General features: G+C 40.2%; 1 protein-coding gene across 2 annotated transcripts in view; it reads left to right on the plus strand.

Annotated features, from left to right (window-relative positions):
• Nucleotides 1-891: 891 nt before the first annotated feature.
• The window catches only part of ASB8 (ankyrin repeat and SOCS box containing 8), a 207,173-nt gene continuing 186,322 nt past the window's right edge, over nucleotides 892-21,742 (plus strand). The window contains exons 1-2 of one of the 2 annotated variants that reach the window (XM_044083478.1): nucleotides 892-1,037; nucleotides 1,830-1,943. The gene's annotated coding sequence lies outside the window, so the exon portion shown is untranslated. The other variant, XM_044083477.1, reaches the window with a different exon arrangement.

A 21,742-nucleotide genomic window follows, 5' to 3' on the forward strand; every position in this document is an offset into this window, starting at 1 on the left:
GCATGTATTATTCCCACAGGTCCCATTTTTTCTTATGTAATTTGCTCCTACCCTTTTCTAAAGATCCCAGTTCCTGGTGTTTCATCTCTGTTACTATATTCACTACTTTTAGTAAAGTTGGTTTAGATTTTGATTTCCATTTTCTAGTAATTGCTTTTTTGACAGCCACCATATTTAGACTTAGCAAGGCCTTACTATGTCTAGGCAATTCCGATTCTGTATCATTGCTCAAAAAAATAATTTCCTTAATTACGCTAACCTGCTCACCCAGTATCTCTGACAGAGCAGTCTGCATGGAAACTTTAAAATCTGCCAACTCCCAGAAAATATGTTCCCAGTTATCTCTTTCTTCCCCATCACACCCCCAACATTTGCTAACTACCCGAGGAAAAATCCTTTGGCATATATTTGGGGTGTAAATGTACTCATGTAAACACTCTCATGCAAACAGCCTAAATCTTCTAGACTTTGTTGCATACTTGGAAGATATACATATATCCCTCATAGTTTCTTTATGAATTGCTTATCCAGTCTCTCTTCCCAATCTCCTCTTATTGATTCTTAAAATTATTATGCAATATTTTGTATGTGCTACTAATTATTCCTTTTTTAACAGCAACTTCTGTTCTAGATTCTACTAAAAAACTCTACAAGCGCTGGTCTTTCACTTAGGATCCCCCTATATCTCGTTTGCTTTATTGACAGGAAAAGCAATCTCCGTCCTGCAGTCCAAATAAATTCTTGGCCTCCTCCCCTTCTAATTATTTTCAACTGTTCACGATTTTGACTCATATTTTAGTTGTGTGAGGTTGGCAATTCTTCAGTCAGCTGACAAATAAAATAATAGTACTGCAGTCACAGTGGTCAATTATTTTAAAACATACCAGACCCAGGCTTTAGAGCAGAAAAAGCAGCCTCTGTAACGGACATTAAATTTTTCACTGGAAAGTCTGATAACGAAAAGCATCTAAACGTACTCGGTAAAATAGCAGAGAAGAAGAGGGTGGTGCTACAGTGGTGGGCGGAGAAAGAAAAGTGTACGAGTGTTTTGGTTAACTTCCTAATTTTAAGCTAATTTTAACACCGTTTCAACAAGACCGGTAGCCGTTACGACGTTGCCGGTATGGGCGTCAGGTAGCTGGAGTGTACGATGTATACAACGGAGTTCTTGTGTAAACGAAATTGTTTACAAGAGTCCAATGGCACAAAAGCCAATTTTGACTGTCCTGGCACCTTCATTTCGGCTGAGTTTAGTTAACTTGATGTGAACAGCCCACGTACCGCTAAGCTAGGTACATCCCCAGACTGCGTAACCTTTATCTTAACGAGTGTGTTACAGCCTGTGGGTGATGGATTTTGTTTTGATGATGATATGCTGGACTTCTTAGTAGGCCTTAGTATTATCCTCGACCTTTCCTGTCCGAGGAAAACTGTAGATCGGAAGTTATGATTTGCAGCTTTTAAGTTTCGTTTCTATAATGGTAAAACGCTGCAACTGAAGTATATTGATAGCGCTTTAGAAATAGAACGTATTGGAATAGGTTTTAGGTATGCTTCTCTACAAAGACGTGAGGACATATCCTAAAATAATAATATAATAGGTTATGGCTAGTTAAAATAATACATTTTTTACTGTATTGAGTTATTGAACTAGAATAATTTACCAAATTAACATCCAACGTTCTTGTTAAATAAAATGTTACACAGTCACTGTACAGGGACATTTAGGGCAAAATAACGATAGAGAAAACTAGTAACTTCCATTTGTGATTATATACTGATTAGTAAAGTGACAAACTATGATACCTATTATTTTATTTACTTTTTAGGAACAACAAATTTCGATAGCTGATGTTTATTTCCCCGAACTTTTCTGAAAGAACTTGCAATTCTGAGCTTGGAAGATCAGTTTCATTAACACCTTAAGCATTATCTTCTCGGGGGTAAGATTTTTTTTTTTTTTTTTTTTTAATTTCCCCTGCATGTGTGGTGGCATTTTGGAACAGGACTCAAGGCAGCTGCATTCTTTTCACTTATAAACTGATAATTGATGGTCTGAGGATGTGTTTTACACACTACTACAGCAAGGATAAATAACCACTAGATTAATACTGGGAAGCAGAAGAGTAGAGAAGCAAGAGATCAAAATGAAAGGGTAGAATGTTCATGTGGCATATAAAGGAGAAGGTGGTGGATGGTGTTAAGATCAAGGATTTGCAAGAAGGAGAATTTAAGTTTTAAGGGGGATGCAGGTCCACCATATGGTCAGCCAGGTATGGTGGAAAGTGAAGCAGCAGCCAGACTGAATGAAGATATTTTATTAATGGTGTGCCTACCGGTTTTCTTATGATAGTGTAGAATGACTTGGAAACAGTTGATAGCAGTAAAAGAAGCATGGGAAAGTAACTAGGGGGAGTGTTTAAAAATTAAGGGGAAAAAAGAGGGGTAGAAGAAAGTAATTTGAAAAAAAAAATGTGGTTGAGGCTAGGTTTAGGAAGTAGCCTAAATAAGGGTTCGGCTACTTTTACAGGAAAGCTCTTTTGTGCAGAATGGCCAAGTGTTTGTCTTGTCTGAGGAGTAGTACAGTAAGAGCGTCGCAATGGTGGCAGTGGTAGGAATTGTACACTTTATAAGCTAGTGGCTTAGGAAACAGCATTACCAAGGATATTGCAGAAGATGTAATGGAAATAAATAATTTTAGGGACAAGGGACTAAAGGTTATTCGCTACTTCCTTATTATAGCAGCCTTCACGAAATTGAAAATAGCCCTGGCGAAATCGCTATGGCTATACACTTCAGGGATTGCACGTCTTATGTATATTGTACATTTTGTATGTAAGATATATATAAGTTTAGGTAATATTGTTATGCACTCTGACTGCATGTTCATAATCGTACCGTATTTGCATGTTAATGTTATCATTAGGTGGTTTTTGCCATGTTCCCATTATTTATATGACAAACTTCATTAGTAACTTCCTAATGTAACTACTTCTGTTTGAATTTGTGCCGAAGCTGAAATGGGTCAGTACATATCCAACTTATCCGGTGAACAAACAGTTATGAATAACTAAATAATGACATCCATAAAATAACCTTCACTTGGGTGCTTTGTTGTTCTGCTGACCAATGGTAGGCCAGTTTTCAGTACATGCAAGGGCTATAAAACACACACACCATTACTGGACAGTAAGTAACTCCACGTCACATACAAAATTAAGAGTTGTACACTGCAGATGATAAAGATGTAAAGTAGGCAGAGGAGAACCGAAATAACTCAAGCACACATTGCAGTAACATGTTAATATTCCAAAGACTGAAACCACTCCTCAAAACGCACTTGTCCGTGATTTTACCTACAATTATGCACTTGTCCCTCTTAAAACATTCAAGTATGTCATAAGGCAATGTGAGAGCATAGTCCTGAAACATTATAAATCATTTCACAGAAGGACTTGCTATTAAGTATACTCTCTACGTAAGGGTATCACCTATGCCACTGTAATAAGTACTGGTTATTCTGTAGTTGTCTCCTGGCAGCCATCTCGGAAGTGGAGCAGTAAAACATAATGAGATTTTGTAACCTAAAGAGAGGTCTGATGTACATCGTCCTCATTTCCTGCTTATGGGTTACAACTTTCAAAAGGGAGTGTAATAAACTTTTGCAAAGACTGTAGTGGAACATCATCATATTTTTCTATATAACTGGATCAGGATGAGAGGGATATCCTGTCCAGCTGTCTCTGTGGCATAGACATTTAGTTACTGGGTAGTCTTCAGGTGATCTGGGATCTACTACTGACTGTGACATGGGAAGAGCTAGCTAAAGAGGAATGATAGTGGACAGCTGAGGGAGTCAGTTGTATTCCAAATACAGGCGTGCAACATGGGGAAGGTGCAGTAATACACACACGCACACCCGCATACAAGGAATCTGGGGATGTGAACATGGATAAGAAGTGCACTCACTTCAGCCAGCCATTGGAAGATTGCAGTGACTTAGTTTAGGCTGGTCATTGTACAGTGCCTTGCTTAGAAGTCCGTGCTTCTTTACAGGAAGTAAAAGATAAGTGCTTTCCCTCCTAACTTCTGCCTTCTTGCCAAGAGGAGGAAGAGTGCTGTTAGGAACGTTAAAGAATTTTGCAACTCATAAGGTGAAAGATGGCTGTAGTCACTAGCTGTCCTCTGCTTCCTGATATCCTGTGATAAGAAAAGTGAGGAGGAAGAAACTGGATGAGCAGAGACATGAGCTGATGTTTGTAGGGGAGTGGGGAGCAAACTATTTTAAGGATTTTATCCTCTGCGTATGGTCACAGGGTAGAAAAAAAATCACCATCAGGTCCATTGGTCATGCAATTTTACCTGTGAATTTCCCACAAAGGCAAAGTGTTTGGAGTGGCTAGAGTGGCATGATAAGTAAGTAGGTCTTGTGGTGGTACCATTATACAACAGAGTAACTGCAAGAAAAACAAAACAATAAAAGTTTTCTTAAGATTTTCAGATAGTTTCATTGCATTTCAAAACATTCATGGGTTTTAAGTATATGTGCACACATTCACAGAACTTGAGGGGTCACAGTATGTGCTGTTTATGATGTGCTCTTTATTTCTTATATTGAGTGCATATGCTGTTTCTCTGTACATTTGCCTTTTCCAGATGTATCTGATTAAGTTAAAAGCTATAGCTAAAACATTTGGCTGGGATCGGGGGTGAAATGTACTTTTTAAAATATTCGGTATTGAAAGTTTGAGAATTTTATTTAAGTTGCATTTTCCTGAATTTGCTGCTGATCTGGCAATGGTGACAGATTTAATTCCATTTTTTGTTTGGTTAAATGGATATTTTTTCATGGTATTTGTAGTTTTCCATTGCTGAAAAGACCCTATTTAGCCAGTGAAGTTTTCGCATTTTATGCTTGTTTTTAGAAGCTATGAGTAATGAAGACTATTGTGTGCAGGTTGCCAATCATAGCTGGCTTATGTGTTTGAGAAGTGGACGCCAGGAAATTTGCTCTTGAGGTGAATCTTGCCATCCATGTCAAGAACACATAATAAAGGGTTATGATTGGAAACCTGAACATAATTATTTGTAGTGTATGAAGCTTTATATGCTCCATGTGCTACTAGTTACAAAACAAAAGAAAAAAAAGTGCTGTGTTTTGCTGGCTTGCAGAGCTGTAAAGCACTTAGTAAGCACTATCAGAAAGGCAGTATAAGACATTCTGTTATGTTACAGAAAGTTAGGGACACATTGCTGGCACAGACAGCAGGCAGAAATTTTTTTTTTTTTTTTTTATTCTGTCACTGCCATTTGCTGGCCAGTACTGGCAGGTTTAACTGCCTAGCCAATACCTGATCTTGACAACTGAAGCAGTGGCTACTTAACATTTGTTAAGATCGGGTCTTGCCCTATAGAAACTCTTAACTAATTTGTCTTTTTATGGATATTTGAGCTTAATATCCATGCTGCATGCACTACAGATGTTTTATAAATTGCTGTGTGGACTTCAGTTAATAAGAGAATGAGTTGGAGTCAGTGTTTAAGGAAGTGGGAGAAAATATTAATTTGTTAGAGTTGTGGGAGGTGATAGAAATGAAAAGGAAGGATGGCTGTTATTGGAAGGACTGTAGTGATAATTTACACTAACAGCGATTTTAAAACAAAACTTCTCCCAGCAAATGCGTGATGCATATCACATAGTTGAACATGTGGAATACTGAAAAGAACAAAATGTTTACTTATTTGTATTGCTTTTTTGTTGACTGAGATGGTGGGCTGGTCTAAGGATACTTTCCAGCCACAATTGGGAATAAATCCGTGTCACCCACTGGATTGCCAAGTGCCTCACAGATGCATGAAATCAAAATAGGGGAGGTTACCACCACAGAGAATTTTCACCAGTGTTGTCCTCCAGGGTTCTGTGCTGGGCTTCTCTTGTTTGACATCTATTTCTCTGAAGTAAAATCCAATATCAAAGCACTCTGGCTGCCTAAGTTTGCAGATGACTGCAAAATAGAATTTGTCATTGAATCCTCAAATAGGATCATAGGAAGTTACTAGGCTAATGGCCCTAGGGCCCTTAGAAGGCTAGCCAAGTTCTACCTTTATTTCTACGATCAGCATCTACTGCCTGTGTCCAAGAGAGAGACAGGTGGAACCCTCGTGGTAAATTTACGTCTACCCATCCAATCATCCCGACCACGTTTGAAGAGGGCCAATGAGGTGCTGTGTTTGACATGAAGTGGGAGTCTGTTTCAGAGGTGTGGTAACTGCTGGGAGATAAATCTGTCCCTCCAGCAGGTTCTGTTAATGTCACATACCAGGTTAAGGTCTTTAGAGTGATTTAGCAATTCTGCAGGAAGGTTTGTCTCTAATAAATAACTGGTGACAAAGTAATGGACTGAAATTAAATGCCAAAAAATGCACTATTGTATCCTTTGGGAAGTCATCTGCCCCAGGAAACTACCACATTGACAATGTACCCCTAAGAATTAACCCATTTGTTCAGGATTTGGGAATGTATGTGGACAGTGGCCTGACTTTCGTCCAGCATTTGTCCATTGTTGCAAGAAAGTCTTTCTATATTGCACAGCTTATAAACAAAGGGATTGTGTCTAGATCTAGGAATGTCATTGTCTCCTTTTACTCATCTCTCATTAGGTAAGTCATTGAGTAGAATACCCCCTTTGGCATGTATCTGTCCAGATGGATGTAACAACTGGAACACCCAGAAAGATAACTTACTAAAGGATACAAGGCCTAGACAACACGTGCTACACAGATTAAAGCCCTGTCATTGCACTGTGTATCCTACAGACTGCTAACGGGTGATCTGTGTCGGTTATATAAGGCGTCCTATGACCCATTTTTGATGGCTTTACTGCACATCAGCAAGTCAAATTGCATCACTAATACTCTGTATAGGGTCTAAATCTCTTCTGCAACATCAGCAGAATGTTTTGCAAGGATATGTATATCTTGTAGAGGATACCACTGGCCAGGAACAGATGCCCCATCCATGTAAAACAAAGCTCATCCTTGTCTATATTCAAGTGCAGTTTGTATCTATGAATGTGAAACATTTTACCCTAGGACTGTCCCCTGTACTGCTAAAGGACAGAGCAGTCTCCTAAATGCTTTATTCCTTGCATGTGTCCCTTCAAATTATCAGTGGTATGATCTCATTTTCTAGGGGTAATATATAATTATTGACCATTGGATGGGTAAGGCCAATCTAACACCAAATGGGATAGGTTAATTCAAGCACCAGAAAGAATATTGGCTAAGCTTAAAATAACCTCAACTGGCAGCTGATCTAGTCCTCAACTGTGAACCTAAGAACATTTTAATATCCAGGAATAAAGTCACAAAATGTAATTAGATATTTGTTATTGTGGCCTAAAGTTGTTTTGAGCAATCAACATTGTGTGTGTTGGTAGTGGTGGGGGATTGCATTTAGCTGAATTTCTGTATGGCCGACATCTGTTTAGTTGAGAAAATTTAGTTGATTATACGGATGGTCATCAGGTGTGCAAAACTGCACAATTCTTGGGGCTGAATAAAAATGCCCTCTTCCCAACATTGTACATTCTAGGAGGTAGTATATGTAATTAGCTGGGGGTGTAGGGGGCATGTCCATAGCTGAATCCATGTATGATCTGCATCTGTTTGGTCGGCTACACAGATAGTCAGCAGGTGTGAAAGATTGCACAGTTCTCGTAGTTGTGAAAAATGCCCTGTCCCTGACACTGTATGACTACAGAGGGTGTGGGAGGCTTGCCCCCTGCTAAAAAACTGTTATAATTTTTGCATGTGATCAGGTTATTGCTCACTGGATAGTTAGTAGTGTGTCAGCGTTAATGTTGTCGATGTTACGGATGTTGACAAAATTCAGTAGACCTATAAACGTATGTGTGTGTGTTTGTGTATGTATATACACAGACCTAAAGAGAAAGAGACCTTTAAGAAAACATAAGCTAACATTGGTAATGGACAGTCATGGCAGCACTTTGAGATTAGTTAAGAATATAAACAATATATACAATGTTGAGAAGTACTTCTTGGAGTTCAATTTTTCTGCTGAAACTCCAAAATGAATGTCTGAATGAGAAGTGTGTGTGTGTGTGTGTGTGTGTGTGTGTGTGTGTGTGGCTTACTGGATCATAGGCTTTCAAGAGACACAGATTTGTTGCACTGCTAAGAAAGCCATTATCTAAATGTTTTTGTATTTGTTCTGTAAGACTAATCAGGGTTGTATCGCTTCCATGTGTAAGTCTAAGTTTGTTATGAATCTAATAGAATTGTGTGAAGTCTTAAATATATTAAGAATTTATAAACAAGTATTTCTAATATTTTTGCTAGTGGCTTGTATAAGGTTGTTGGCCTGTATTCCTCTCAAGTATCTAACTCCACCATTATGGATGTGCATAATGACAGCGGTTTAACAGAATGAAGGTGCTTTCTTATTTGTTGAGTGGTCGTCAGGTGTGCAAAACTGCACAATTCTCGGGGCTGAATAAAAATGCCCTCTTCCCAACATTGTACATTCTAGGAGGTAGTATATGTAATTAGCTGGGGTGATGGTCATCAGGTGTGCAAAACTGCACAATTCTCGGGGCTGAATAAAAATGCCCTCTTCCCAACATTGTACATTCTAGGAGGTAGTATATGTAATTAGCTGGGGGTGTAGGGGGCATGTCCATAGCTGAATCCATGTATGATCTGCATCTGTTTGGTGAGGCCACTGTCCATGCCCTTGTTGAGCTTCTGTTAATAAGCTAAATATTGCTTTTTATAGGTGCAGCTAAAAGGAGGTATTTTTGTGGCAGAATTTCAGAGTTAGGTGACAGTTTCAGTTTAATTTGTTAAAACATTTTTCTTTGGTTTAATTTCTCCAAGTATTTTTGGATTTTTAATACCAATGTGACATCCCACCACTGGCCCAGTAATCAAGGAACCTCAATCCTCACCACTGGGAACACACTGGGAGGATGACAAGTACATGCACAGTAAAGTGTAGTTTCCCTTAAGAGCACACGCAGATCACAGTCAGTCTAGGGCTGATTTCTCCCTCTTTCTCCAGATCCCCAATAAGACTCACCACTGGCACAGCTGTAGGTTCATAGTTTGGAACTAGGCTATCGGCCCTAGGGCCTATACAAGCGTAGCCATAACAATTCCCTGGATATTTCTTCCCACAATATTTACTTCCCTGGACCCCTGTCTAGCAGGGTGACTGACGTGATCCCCAGGTTGAATTTCCTATCTCCCATCCAATCGTCAAGGTTCCTTTTGAAGAGGGCCAAGGAGGCGCTCTGCTTGACATGTATGGGCAGTCTGTTCCAGAGTATGGGGAGTCTCTTGGTCAGGAACCTATCCCTCCAGCATGTTTTGCTCACTGTGATGACAAGGTTTAGATCTCTGAAGCGTGTGGCTCTGAGGGATTTGGGATTTCTTTAAGTGGAGCATGTCCAACAGCTCAGGGTTTGACATAGCCTTATATGTTAAGCAAAGATCGCCTCTGAGTAGACGATATGCCACAGAGTATAGCTGGAGTTTTACTAGATGGTCAGCATAGGGCATCTGCTTTAGGCCTGTGATTTTTTTAGTGAGGTATTTCTGCAGCCTTTCTAGCTGTTGCAGATGTCTTGTAAGGTACATATCAAATGGGGCGTTGTACTCTATATAATGGTTTTAATGAGGAATGAGTACAGTGGGACAATGACCTCCTTTTTTCTGGATGAAAAGCCCTTTGTGATGAGATGTGCCACATAGAAGGATTTCCTGACTGTTGTGGCGATGTGGTTATCGAAGGTGAGGCCACTGTCCACCTGTGTCCCTAAGTCACTCATCACACTTTTGGTGTTTAGTGTACTGCCACCTATGTGGTAATTCATCAGTACATGTTTTTTCCCAAAGGAGATAACTATACATTTCTTGGCATTGAGCCCATGGCTCTGGCACCAAGCATCTGTTTCTGTAAGGCCCTTTTGTAGAATAGCCACATAATTTGGGGATTTAGTAATGGCTCCCAGTTTGCAGTCATCTGTGAACTTTGTTAGCCAGAGTCCCTTAGTGTTGGCCTGTACTTCAGAGAAGTAGATGCCAAATGAGCATTCCCAGGATTAAACCCTGAGGTACTCCACTTGTCTGGAGCTGGATTTGGAGTCGCTACTTTTATTGTCTGGGTTTTGTCAGTAAGCCAGTTGGCAACTCATCGAGTGACGTAGGGATTTATGCCCAGCTTAGTAAGTTTGTCTATGATTCCAGAGTGGAGGATGGTGTCGAAGGCCTTGTCGAGGTCCAGATAAGCTGTGTGGACCACCTTACCCACGTCCACAGCTCTGGAGACTGATTTGAAGAAGTCAGTCTGGTTCAGGAGACAAGATCGGCCCTTCATGAACCCAAACTGGGTGGGGCCCAATGTTTGAAAGTTGCCAATGTCTTTGTTTATAAGTTCCATGATAATGCGCCATGCCCTTGCAGATCAGGCTCGTCAGACTGATGGGACGGTAGTTCCCGGGATCCAAGGTGGATCCCCCCTTGTGGAGTGGGATAACTGTAGCTGTGCACCATTCAGTGGGCACAAACCCTGAGGTGAGGCTATGATTAAACATGATATTTAGGTGAGGTGCCAGTTCATTTTGTATTTCATATAGTACACAGCCCAGGATGTCATCTGGTCCCATGGATGCTGTACTTTTATCTTTGGAGAGTGCGGTTTCTACCTGTGCGGCCATGATTACCAGAATTTGACAATCTTTTGGTGTTGAGATGGGCCCTTTAAGGGGTGGGGGGTGAAGTTGGCACTAAATCAATCTGCCAGGATATTGGCGGTATCCTTGGGATCAGTATATTTAATGCCGTTCTGTTGTAGCTCAGAGCATATATGAGCATTGCCATTTGATTCTTGACATAACTATAGAATACCTTGTGGTTGTCTTTGGAATCCTTGGCAATTTTATTTTCGTAACTAGCTTTGGAGGATTTTATGAGGGATCTCAGCTTCTTACTGAGGCTGGTAAGGGAGTTTTTTGCATCCTGGGATTTTCCTCTTCTCTGCAACAGTTTCTTTCTTCTCTTGTATAGTTTGTTTATGGTAGGGGACCACCAGATTGGCTTCATTTTTTTGGAGGAGAGCGTCTTGGTTTTATTTGGGGTGGTAAGATTCATGCACAAGTGGATGTGCTCGTACAGTGCCTTAGTGTAGGATTCAGCAGTCGAACTTTCAGCTCCCGTCTGCATAGGTGTCATGAAGTTTGTCACTTCAGACTTGAGTAGCATGAAGTTGGCTTTGGAGAAGTTTTTTACGGAGATTTCCTTACTGGGGGGGGGGTGTGGATGTCAAGGGTGATTTGCTTATGGTCAGACATGATCAATGAGGGGGTGACCACTGCTGTGGAGCATCTATCTCCCATGTTGGTAATGACCAGGAATAGGATATTAGAGCCCCTGGTGGGAAAATGGATTAGTTGATCCAGGGCGTTGGAATTTATGAATTCCAAGAACTGTTGGGAAAAGGTGTTGGTACCCAAGTAGTTTTCCCAATTAATCGCAGGGTAGTTGAAATCACCCAGTATTGAGCTGTTTGGTTGTATCTTAATATTTTCCAGTATGTTTAGAAAGGTGTAGTGAGAATTTTGGGGCATGGTGGGGGAATCTGTAGCAAGCTACAATTTGGATTGCAGTCTTACATAGTGTTAGTTTCACCTGGGGAATTTCAGATGCATTGTGTTGGGCAACTTGCCTGGAGGTGTGAATATCCTTGGTGAATATGGATACTCCTCCACCTTTAGTGTTTCAGTCTTGGTTTGGTGGCCGAAAAGTTGGTAAAGAGTTGTAGCCTGATATTGCAGGGGTGTGCTCTGGAGCCTTGAACCAGGTCTCAGTTACTGCACAGATATCGATGTTCTCCATTTTTAGGAGTGCCTCGAGAGAGTGCATTTTGAGGTTTAGACTTCTAGCATTGAGTAGCATTACCTTCAGATTTTGCATGCTTGTATCTGTTATGGTGGTGGTTCTGTCATTTGAACCTTGTCTAAAAAAGGCACTGTAGGGGTGGCAAGAGCTTTAGCCAGTAACCTGAATCCCAGGGGTGACAGGTGCAGACCATCTCTGGCAACGCGTCGTGGTTTGTCAATCATGTCATCCAGGCAGACAGATACTGGATTCTCTCTAAAGATCTCAGCTGAGTGGCCAAGCCAGGACCTCCAGTACCCTCTCTGTCCAGCCAGTGCTTCGTCTTCCAGCCCAAGTAGCTGACACACACACCTGGGAAAGGCTGTCACAGGTTTACTAGCTATGCCCTCTTCTGCCCAGAATAGAAGTTAGTTTTTACTGCCACCAGCCACTGGTTATCAGCTACGTTAAGGTCCTTAGCAAAGGGTGTCCAATCTTACCGTGTAATGTTACTATTGATCCAAATGGTATTTTGACGAAGAGCAAGGCTATTAGGTGTGGCTTACACAGTGTCACCAAATAGATATGCAAGTACTCTTAAGAGCTTAAATATCTCCAGACACAACTGAAAGGTTTAAATATATTTAAAAATAAATAATAAAGGAATAAGAAAATACTTCGTAAACAATCACAGCTACTTCAGAGTTCAATATCACAGGAAATATTTAAAACAACATTGCAGGACAGTCTGAAATATGTATAGAAAACATCTAAGGCATAAGAGAAATTACTGTACCCAAGTTAACTTACCTACAGAGTAAGTCAAGGCAGATGTGGTGTGAGTTTTCCAGCTCATGCTGTCATGTCAAAGACACAATACAAAATGTTCATTCTCTCTCTGAGAGTTCTTAAATTAATATCTCAAATATTGTTTCTGGGATACTTGCAGCATGACATTGCTTCTTGTCATATGACTATCCCAGGTGAAAACCACTGATTTTTGCATCTATCTGTGATAACGCGTATACCTTAGATCTTTTGAAAATTGGTGGAAGTCATAAAATAATTTACATTCCTCCATATTTAAAAACAATACAAAAAATTTCTAGTTCTAGATATTGTCTTCTGTTGCACTAAAACTGAAAGATAATGTCTCTCTTATTATGTGGTTATAAAATAATTTAATTTCAACTATTTTTTCTGAGGTTTTGCAAGTTAACCTTCTATGTGCCAGTTCCCACTGCTAAAACATATTTACACAGTTACAGTAGTTGATATACATTTTTGTTCTTTCAGTAGGGTACATTGTGGATACATCTTTAAGCTGAGTACTCTACAACAGCTCGTCAGCACACATCTGTACAAACCATGTTATGTGACATACAGTTCTAATAAATTTGTAACACAAGCATATGAATCATGTTGATATTCACAAATGACACACAACCATTTTACAAAATTCCAGATAGCTAGGCTGACTTTCTTTTTGTGACAACCATGATGGGAATGGACCCCATTCCTAAGTCAACGTATGATGAATGTTCGTGAAATTTAGTAGTATTTCAATCTTTGATGTTAGACAAAAGTGCTCTACGCAGCACCTGCGATGTACCCAGAAGTGACTCTTTCTACAATTCATATGGAGTTGCATGCATCAGTAGCATATCTAAATAAGACTGTAAATTATTTTTTTATGAGACCCATTTGCTTCTACTATTATTGGAACTGTCTGGGTAACCGTCTTGCACGTTACCCTCATCTCTACCTGCAAAATTCTGGTATTTTATGACTTTACTGGCGGTAGGTGCATGCGTGAATGGGTGTGCCTTCGGCACCGTAAAAAAATCCACTGCTAATCATTAGCGGACCAGAGTTGCGCTGTGGTGACTCCTAACCGGGAAAAGCCCAAAGACTGTGCCTTACATATAGGGAGAGACAATCGCTGAGTGTAGCAATTTCAGTGATCTATGCCACTTTTGTCTTCTTTTCATGGACTAATACATCTGATTTTCTGGCTTCTATTTTTTTAATTGTTTGTAATGGGTAAACCCATGTGGTATAAACTTCACCATTCTGTATAATGCTTTGTGGCTCATTTTTCCAATGCTTCTCAGCTAGTTCAGTATTGTAATGTTTGCACAATTCCCAGTGCAACAATCTTGCCACATTATTATGCCTTTCAGTATATACAGGCCCTCTGCCATTAGTGTATCTCACCCAGCAACAAGATGTGCGACTGTTTCCAGTCCTGTTTTACAGAACCTGCATTTATCTGTTTCTCACACATGTTCAACAGACTTTGTAAATCAACCTGTATATAGTCCACTGTCCTGGGCTGCTTATGTTAACCTTTCATATTTTGGTTTAAATTCTCCTCTCCCTAACCATTCCTGCGTCAGATCCTGATCAGCATGAGGTCATGAGGTTGTTGGAGTTTTTTGTATTTGCAACTGTATTTGTGTCTCTTTCCTATTTCTTGCCTTCTCATCCGATGCTTCTCCTTATATTCTTTCTTTTGTTTTCTTGGCACATTCAGCTGCTGCCTGATTTTTGTCTACTTCTGGTTTGGTTTTCATTAGCACTTCACACCGATATGCTTCTACTAACTTAAGCAGGAAAGTCATCTTAAATTTGTTCTTTTCGTGTCACAAAACTTTCACTGTGTTTAGATCTGGTGAGGTTGGCAGATACGTATGCAGTCCTATGATTGCAAATCTATACATGTAATCAGTTTCGAGTAGGCCCATACCTCCTTCAGAACAAGGAATATATAATCTTGGTATGCACTGATTTTGATGGTTTACTTATAATGTTGAATGGCAAAATGTATTTTACTCCTAACATCAAATTTGGTAATACCAATAAGGCAGAATGTCAAAAATGGAAACTACGATGGTCAACATGAACGACCATTCAAAATTACCGAAAAGTAGTGAAAGTGTAACCACTGACTCCTGCACTTCAATTACACTTATTCATCATCTGTGCCCACGTCTGTAAGGTTTATGTTAGAGTGTCCTGACACTCAACATCGAACAAAGATGCACACACAAACAAAAAAATCTACACTGGATTTTTTTTTGCAGGGAGGCAGGCCCCCTTTGCCCCCCAACCCCCCTGCAAATTATGTGTACTAACTCAGAGATTGCACTACAGTAAGGAAAAGGGTACATTTCCAGATCTTCCGTGTACTCATAACATGGACTTCATATTAGCGAATGGAGACTTAACCTTCATTAACATGAGTTCGGAATATTTCATTTCAGCATTACGAATTGTTCGGACAACACATTTGACCAAACCATGTTCGATTAATTGCCATTCCACATTATGATAGTAAACCAATTTTTATATATTGTTTGATAAGTGTGAAGAATTTTTCTTGTTTTCTTGTACAGCTGAGCCAGTAACTTTTGGGGCCAGTCATTCACTCCAAAACTGTAAGTTAAAACAGGAAGCACAAATTGGTTTATAGTCTGTGCTTTGTTCCTTGATGTCAGAGTTGTTTTCAGTATTAATTTTAGTCTTCTAATATAATCCTTACTGAGTTTTGTTCACATTTGTTCATGTTTTTATTGTATACTTTTCATCAGTTCCCATATATTTATAGTCTGTCCTGTTCAAGTTCCTTTATATCACATTCCTATCCCAGACTGATATTTTTTTCCAAACACCTTTATTGAATTATCATTTGTGACATAAGCAAATTTACATTCATATAAATGTAATCAATTTATATTAACATGACAAACATTATACTTCATGTATATTGCTATATATCATACAACCTAAGCAATATTGCATAAATTATTCACTTCATGCCTTTTTTTAAACAAGAAACATCTTTATTAAACCATCACTTACTACATAGGCAATCAGACCACATCAACACAGTCCTAGTTGCAAGCATTTTGCATCACAAACCCAGACTGATATTTCTTGATGCTGCAGCTTTCTTGCTTTAAATGTTGCTTTTGCACATTTATCAAGACCAAAAGACATACTTATATCATCTGAGAAAGTGTTGACCTCTTCCAAGTGTGCTTTTAGCTCCTTATCTGACAAACAACTACAGTTTTAAATCCTCCACAAAAATGAGATGAGAAGTCTTTGCACTTTGTTGTTGTCTGGGAGCCAAATTGTAACCATGACCTAATCTATTAAGTAGATCACTTAATTGGTTAAAGGCAAGACAGAAGAGCAGTGGTGGCAGTCACCTTGGAATATCCCTCTTTGAATTGTTAGCCCTGGGGTAATAATTTGTTCTTTACGATGGTTTAGCTGCATAGTGCTTTGCCCCTGTTTCATGGTCACTGTAATGTAATTGCTCAGTGTAGAGCATATCTTGTACATCTGTAAGCACTCTTTTTTATCCATGAATGTGGGTTGCTGTTAAATACTTTTTTGTAATCTGTCCATGCCATACTTAGATTCTTCCCCTTTTTGCAATTTTCCATTACAACTTGATTTAACAACAAATGATCCTTTGTTCCATATTACTTTCTTTTGATACCAGTTTGTTCTATTACCATAACTGAGTTTTCTTTTAAATGACTATAATTTCTGTCAGCATAATTTTCAGTATATAGTTAATGCATCGCCAGAAGACAAGTTATTGGTGTATAGTTTTTATGATAGCTTGCAGGCTCACTCTTGAGGAGGAGAATTGTTTTTCCTGCTGTTAACTAGGTTGGTACCTTTTCAGGTTGTGTATGTAAGTAGTTCTTACTCGGGGCTAAATGTTTGTGTAAAGATGTTAATTCTTTTAGCCAGAGGTCAGGTACTGCATCTGAGCTTGGGGTTTTCTAGTTAGGAGCTTTTCTTAATGTTGTTTTAATTTCTTTGGACATGAATTCACCCCATTTCATATCCTCTACATTTGAATGTTTACTGTTTCTTTTATTTCTATCAATTCAATATCGTTATCATGCTCCACAGGGTCGTCTTTGATATTTTTCCAAAATGTCTGTTTCTTCAGTTTTTGGAGGTGTTTCTATTCCTTTTGCTTTGTTTTGCAGTTTTCTATAAAACCTTTTTTGGGTCATAAAATAATCGTTTATTTTATAGTTTATATTTATCTGCATATCTTCTATGTTTTTTCTGCCTGTTCTGATATCTTTAGTTTATAATTTGCAATAGTGTAGAATAGATTCTAAATTGTGCATTTTTTATCACATGTATCTAAGTTTTTTTTATCTGCTCCCTCTTCTATACTCTTCTAACAGTGACACTTCTTGTCTAAATTGCTTTGTAATTTTGTCTGTTTGATACCGATGTGATGTTATGAAGTAGTGCCATCTGTGCCAGGGAAAGTAGGGCAGTACATGTCTACATATACCAGCATAGCTAGCTGGAGTTTTGTAAAGAATTTTATGTTATTAGACTGTCACACTGATTTTTACAGATGTTTGAGTTAAAATGAATTTGTAAAGTTGCTTGTGTTAAAAATACATCAACAGTGAGTCCTGCTGGACAGAAAAGAGATGTACATATATGTCAGACCATGTTATTATAACTGATTAAATGTATATGTTTTAACACAGAACCCTGGAAAGGGTGGAAAGTTTGAAATTGTGTTATAGCTTTCAGATGCTGCCAAAGATTTTAGCCAAGTTTTGTGCGTGTATTGTACCAGAGGTTAGGTGACCAGAGGTGATGTCATCCTCTAACCAGCATCTGGTTTCTTGGGAACTCTCACAGCAGCACTTTGGAACCTAACAGGAAAGATTTCTGACACAATATATATCTCGCATCAGCTTGCCTTTCTTTAGTAAATAGTCAGGGAATAGTAATTCTGTAGTTAGGGACATTTAATGAGAATAGTTTAGTATTGTTTTCTGCATCTGTGCGAAACTGTCCAACTATTATTTTTTATGTCTCTGTGGTTGAAACTCTGTTGTTTATTGTGTTTAATATTCTCCTGTTTTCTGTTTTATTATTTATCATTAAGTATTTTAATACCTTTCATTGTGGCTGGTCTTTTAGAGAATACTTTTAACGTCTTGAGAGTACTTGTTTTAGTAACACTGTATCCACTCTTGAAAGTCTTGCTGCTTTGGTCACACCCTACCGTTTGTATTGGTATTAATTTTACACAATATAATTGAGCACCCTTTGTAAGAGCCTTAAGGTAGCTGACTGGTGGCAGTGTGATTACCTCAGAGTCTGGGCAGAAAGGGACACAGCTAGTAAATCTGCGCCATCTTTTCCCAGGTGTGTGTGTGTGTGTGTGTGTGTGTGTGTGTGTGTGTGTATGAAACTCAAATATGCAAGTGTGTCAACTACTGGGAACAGAGACACAGTGCTCTAAAGTGGTTAGTGTGGAGTTTTGTGTGGATATGGATAGAGAAAGAGAGACCAGCCCCAGGTCTTTGTGCTCTTAAGGAAAATTGTGCTTGATGCAGGGGGCTGCATCTGAAAATACTGTGTGAATTCATCGTTGCTCTTAGTGACCATCCCTCACCAGAGTCAGCGGTGAGGACTGAGTCTCCTTGATTGCTGGCGTGGAGTAGGGACTCATCACATCGGTGACTACCGAGTGGGATATTAATTGAACTTCAGCAGATGGTAGACAGTTGTCACTTTGTGTGTGTGTACTGTCAGCAGGCACAAGGTAAACATACAGAGTTTCATTTTCACAGCAGTTTTATTTATTTCTGTCAGATTAGTTTAGTTGGGGAAAGCCAGCAAGGATGTCAGCAGAGTATTATAGTAAGCTCACAAAGAACCAGTTGGCCAATGTGTGCAATGCCAAAAGACTAGTGCATGCCAACCTGACTAAAGAGGAAATTATTTCAGCCTTAGTCACAGCTGCAGCATGGACCAGCAACCCGGAAGACAACTAGGCTGGTGATGGGAATGTGCAGTCTTTAGAACAGGAAAGTGTACCTCTTTCTCAGAGGACTTAAATATCCAGCTGGAGTTAGAGAGTTGAACTGGAGGCCAAACATTTGGAAGTAGAATCAACAGAGAGTCTGTGATGTTTGGAGGTCGAAGAAAAGGCAGAACAGATGGAGTTAGAATCAGTAGACAGAATGTGGCATTTGGAGGCCGAAAAAAATGAGAAACGACACCAACATGAGAAGGGAGATGCTGACTTTTTGGTAGGGTCATGGAGGTAATGGGGAAGGGAGTAACTGAACCCCAGAAGCAGTAAAGCTCAGTATATTTCTTCCACAGTTTACAGAGGGTGATGATTTTGAAAGTTTTATTCATGTATTTGAAAGGTTATTTAAATAGTATATATACCGAGGGCTCTGGGTACAGTTCCTGACCCCCTTACTCCATGGTAAAGCTGTAACTGTTGTTTCTAAATTGTCTGATAATGATTGTCTAAACTATGATAAGGTAAAACAGTGTTTACTGGAATGTTAAGTTAACACTGGACGCTTGCAGAAAAACATTTTATGAGCATAGATGAAGGCAGATGGAAGTGTATGTGATTATATTGCTGAAGTAAGCACTTATTTTTATATGAGGGTAAGTGGGTACCACGTCACCACTTTTAAAGGGCTGGCAGAGCTTTTGGTGAGGGAACAAGCCCTTAGCACTTTGCTTGAGGACATGAGACTGTGGTTGGCAGACCAGGAGTGAAACTCTGCAGATGAGTTGGGGATAAAAAGGGATCCCTACATAGCAAGCAGGGCATCACTGCACAAGAAGGGGATACCCTGTGCTGCACATGGTTATAGGGGAATCCATGGTGGGCAGCCTAAACCACCCCCAACAAAGTGCACCAGTAACAGGGGAAGCCACTAGTTCACATACACAGCCAGGACCAAGGGTTAGATGTTTAAAATGTAACCAGAGGGGCCATGTAGCATACATATGTCCACTGAGGCAAGGCAGGGAACAAAAGATAAAATAGCTAGCAAGTGGGAATAACAGCATGACAGTGGTAAGTTGTCTGGAGACAACAGGTGTACCAAATTATTACTGAAGTTTGTATCCTGTCTTAGTGGATGGAAGACAGGCCACTGCTAATAGAGACACAGCCTCTGACCATAACCAATGTGAAGCCTACAGTGGTTAAAGAGGGGTAGTACTTGCTTGGGAAGTCCACACCAGTAAGAGCTTTAGGATGGACCCCATTCCAAATACCTTTGGCCAGGGTTCACCTTGACTGGGAGGGTGGAAAGGAAGCAAGCAGGTAGGTGTGTTTGAGGATATCACTGCAGATATCTTGATAGGGAATGATTTTGATAATGCAGTACCATGTGTGCATGCAGTTACACACATTCAGGTTGGAGACAGGCATATGTGGGTCAGGTAACCTGGTGGAGACCCAGATAGATCCCACACCTGAAGCTGGGGCTGGTAAGGTAACTATTTCAGGGAGAGAGCTACCCTGTAGCAGTGAGGCACAGCTGCTGGTAGGTACTGATGTTCTTATGGACAGGGTAACTGGAAGCCACAGGTGAGTGGTAGTACCCAGTCTGACAGTGAGACACCTGTGTCAGAAGAAACCTGGCCTGTGGTGGAAAGGGAGCTGGGAAGGGTCACAAAGGTAGAATTTGAGATAGGCTCGGCTTTTGGAACCTACATTACAAGGCTTGAGGGAGGTAGCTTAGGAGGCACCTGATTCTCAAGGAAAAAGGGGAGACTGTATACTGGAACAGACGGTTACTGTATAGAGTGGACTCCTGAGGGAAGGCTAGAGGGTGAGGTAATACAGTAGTTGGTAGTGCCCTGAACCTATCTTCTGGCACTTCTAGCCATAGCCCAGCTTTTGCTGGTCATATGGGCATAAAGTGTACCAAGAGATGTATTATGTAGAACATTTATTGGCCTAAGATTGCAAGGAATGTAACGGGGACTGCAGGACCTGTGAGCAGTGCTAAAAGTTAGGCAAAGCAGGAAACAAGGTCAAGACTCATTTGATGCCTTTGCCTGTGATTGAGGAGCCATTACAGAGGGTACCTATGGATGAGTACCCCAAGTTCCACAGGGAAGAAGTATATCCTGGTGGTAGTAGTGTGCGCTACTAGATAGCCTGAGGTGGTGGCTATGTCTTCCATCGAGGCAGAGAAGGTGGCAAATGCTTTGCTAGAGATTTACAGCTGGGTAATTTTCCTGAGAGAAATACTGACTGACAGATGTGCCAATTTCATGTCAGACATGCTGGCTTGTCTGTGGAAGCGCTGTGGGGTTAAGCACCTAAAGACCAGCCCCAGACTAATGGTCTTGTAGAGAGGTTAAACTCTACACTAAAGGCCATGCTATAGGCATTTGCAGACCAGTTTGAGAGAGTGGGGCAAGTATTTGTCCCATCTGCTGTTTGTATACAGAGCAGTACCCCCAGGATCCACAAGGTTTTCACTCTTTCAGATGCTGTATGGGCATAGGGTGACGGGGCCTTTAGATCTGATTTCATGATGAAGCGGGATGGTTAGTGTGAAGGCCACAAAGAGTTTGTTGTGCCATATGTCCTAAACTTCAGGACAAGGCTTAAGGAGCTCATGGGCTTGTCTCAGGAGAATGTAGCAGGAGCCTAACAGCAGAAAAGTGTCTGGTATGAGAGGAGTGCTCGAACTCGAGAGTATACTGTGGAACAACAAGTTATGGTACTCATTCCTGTCAGAGACAGTAAGCTGCAGGCAGCTTGGGGGGGACCTTCTGAAAAGTGGTAAGGAAGGTCAGTGATTTTAATTACATGGTCAACCTGCTAGGCAGGAGGCAGGGGCATGCAATGTACCATGTTGATATGATGAAGCCTTACCATGATAGGGAGGCCTTGGTGCAGAATATTTACAGTGGGTGGCAAGAGGAGTCTGGGGGGGATCTGTTGATCACAGACCTTATGAGGAAAAACAGGCCAGGGAAGGTAGTGTGGACCCCAGCCTGC

The sequence above is a fragment of the Protopterus annectens genome, chromosome 9.part0 (genome assembly GCF_019279795.1).
Source record: "Protopterus annectens isolate FY-2018-M chromosome 9.part0, PAN1.0, whole genome shotgun sequence".
Taxonomy (NCBI): Eukaryota; Metazoa; Chordata; order Ceratodontiformes; family Protopteridae; genus Protopterus; species Protopterus annectens.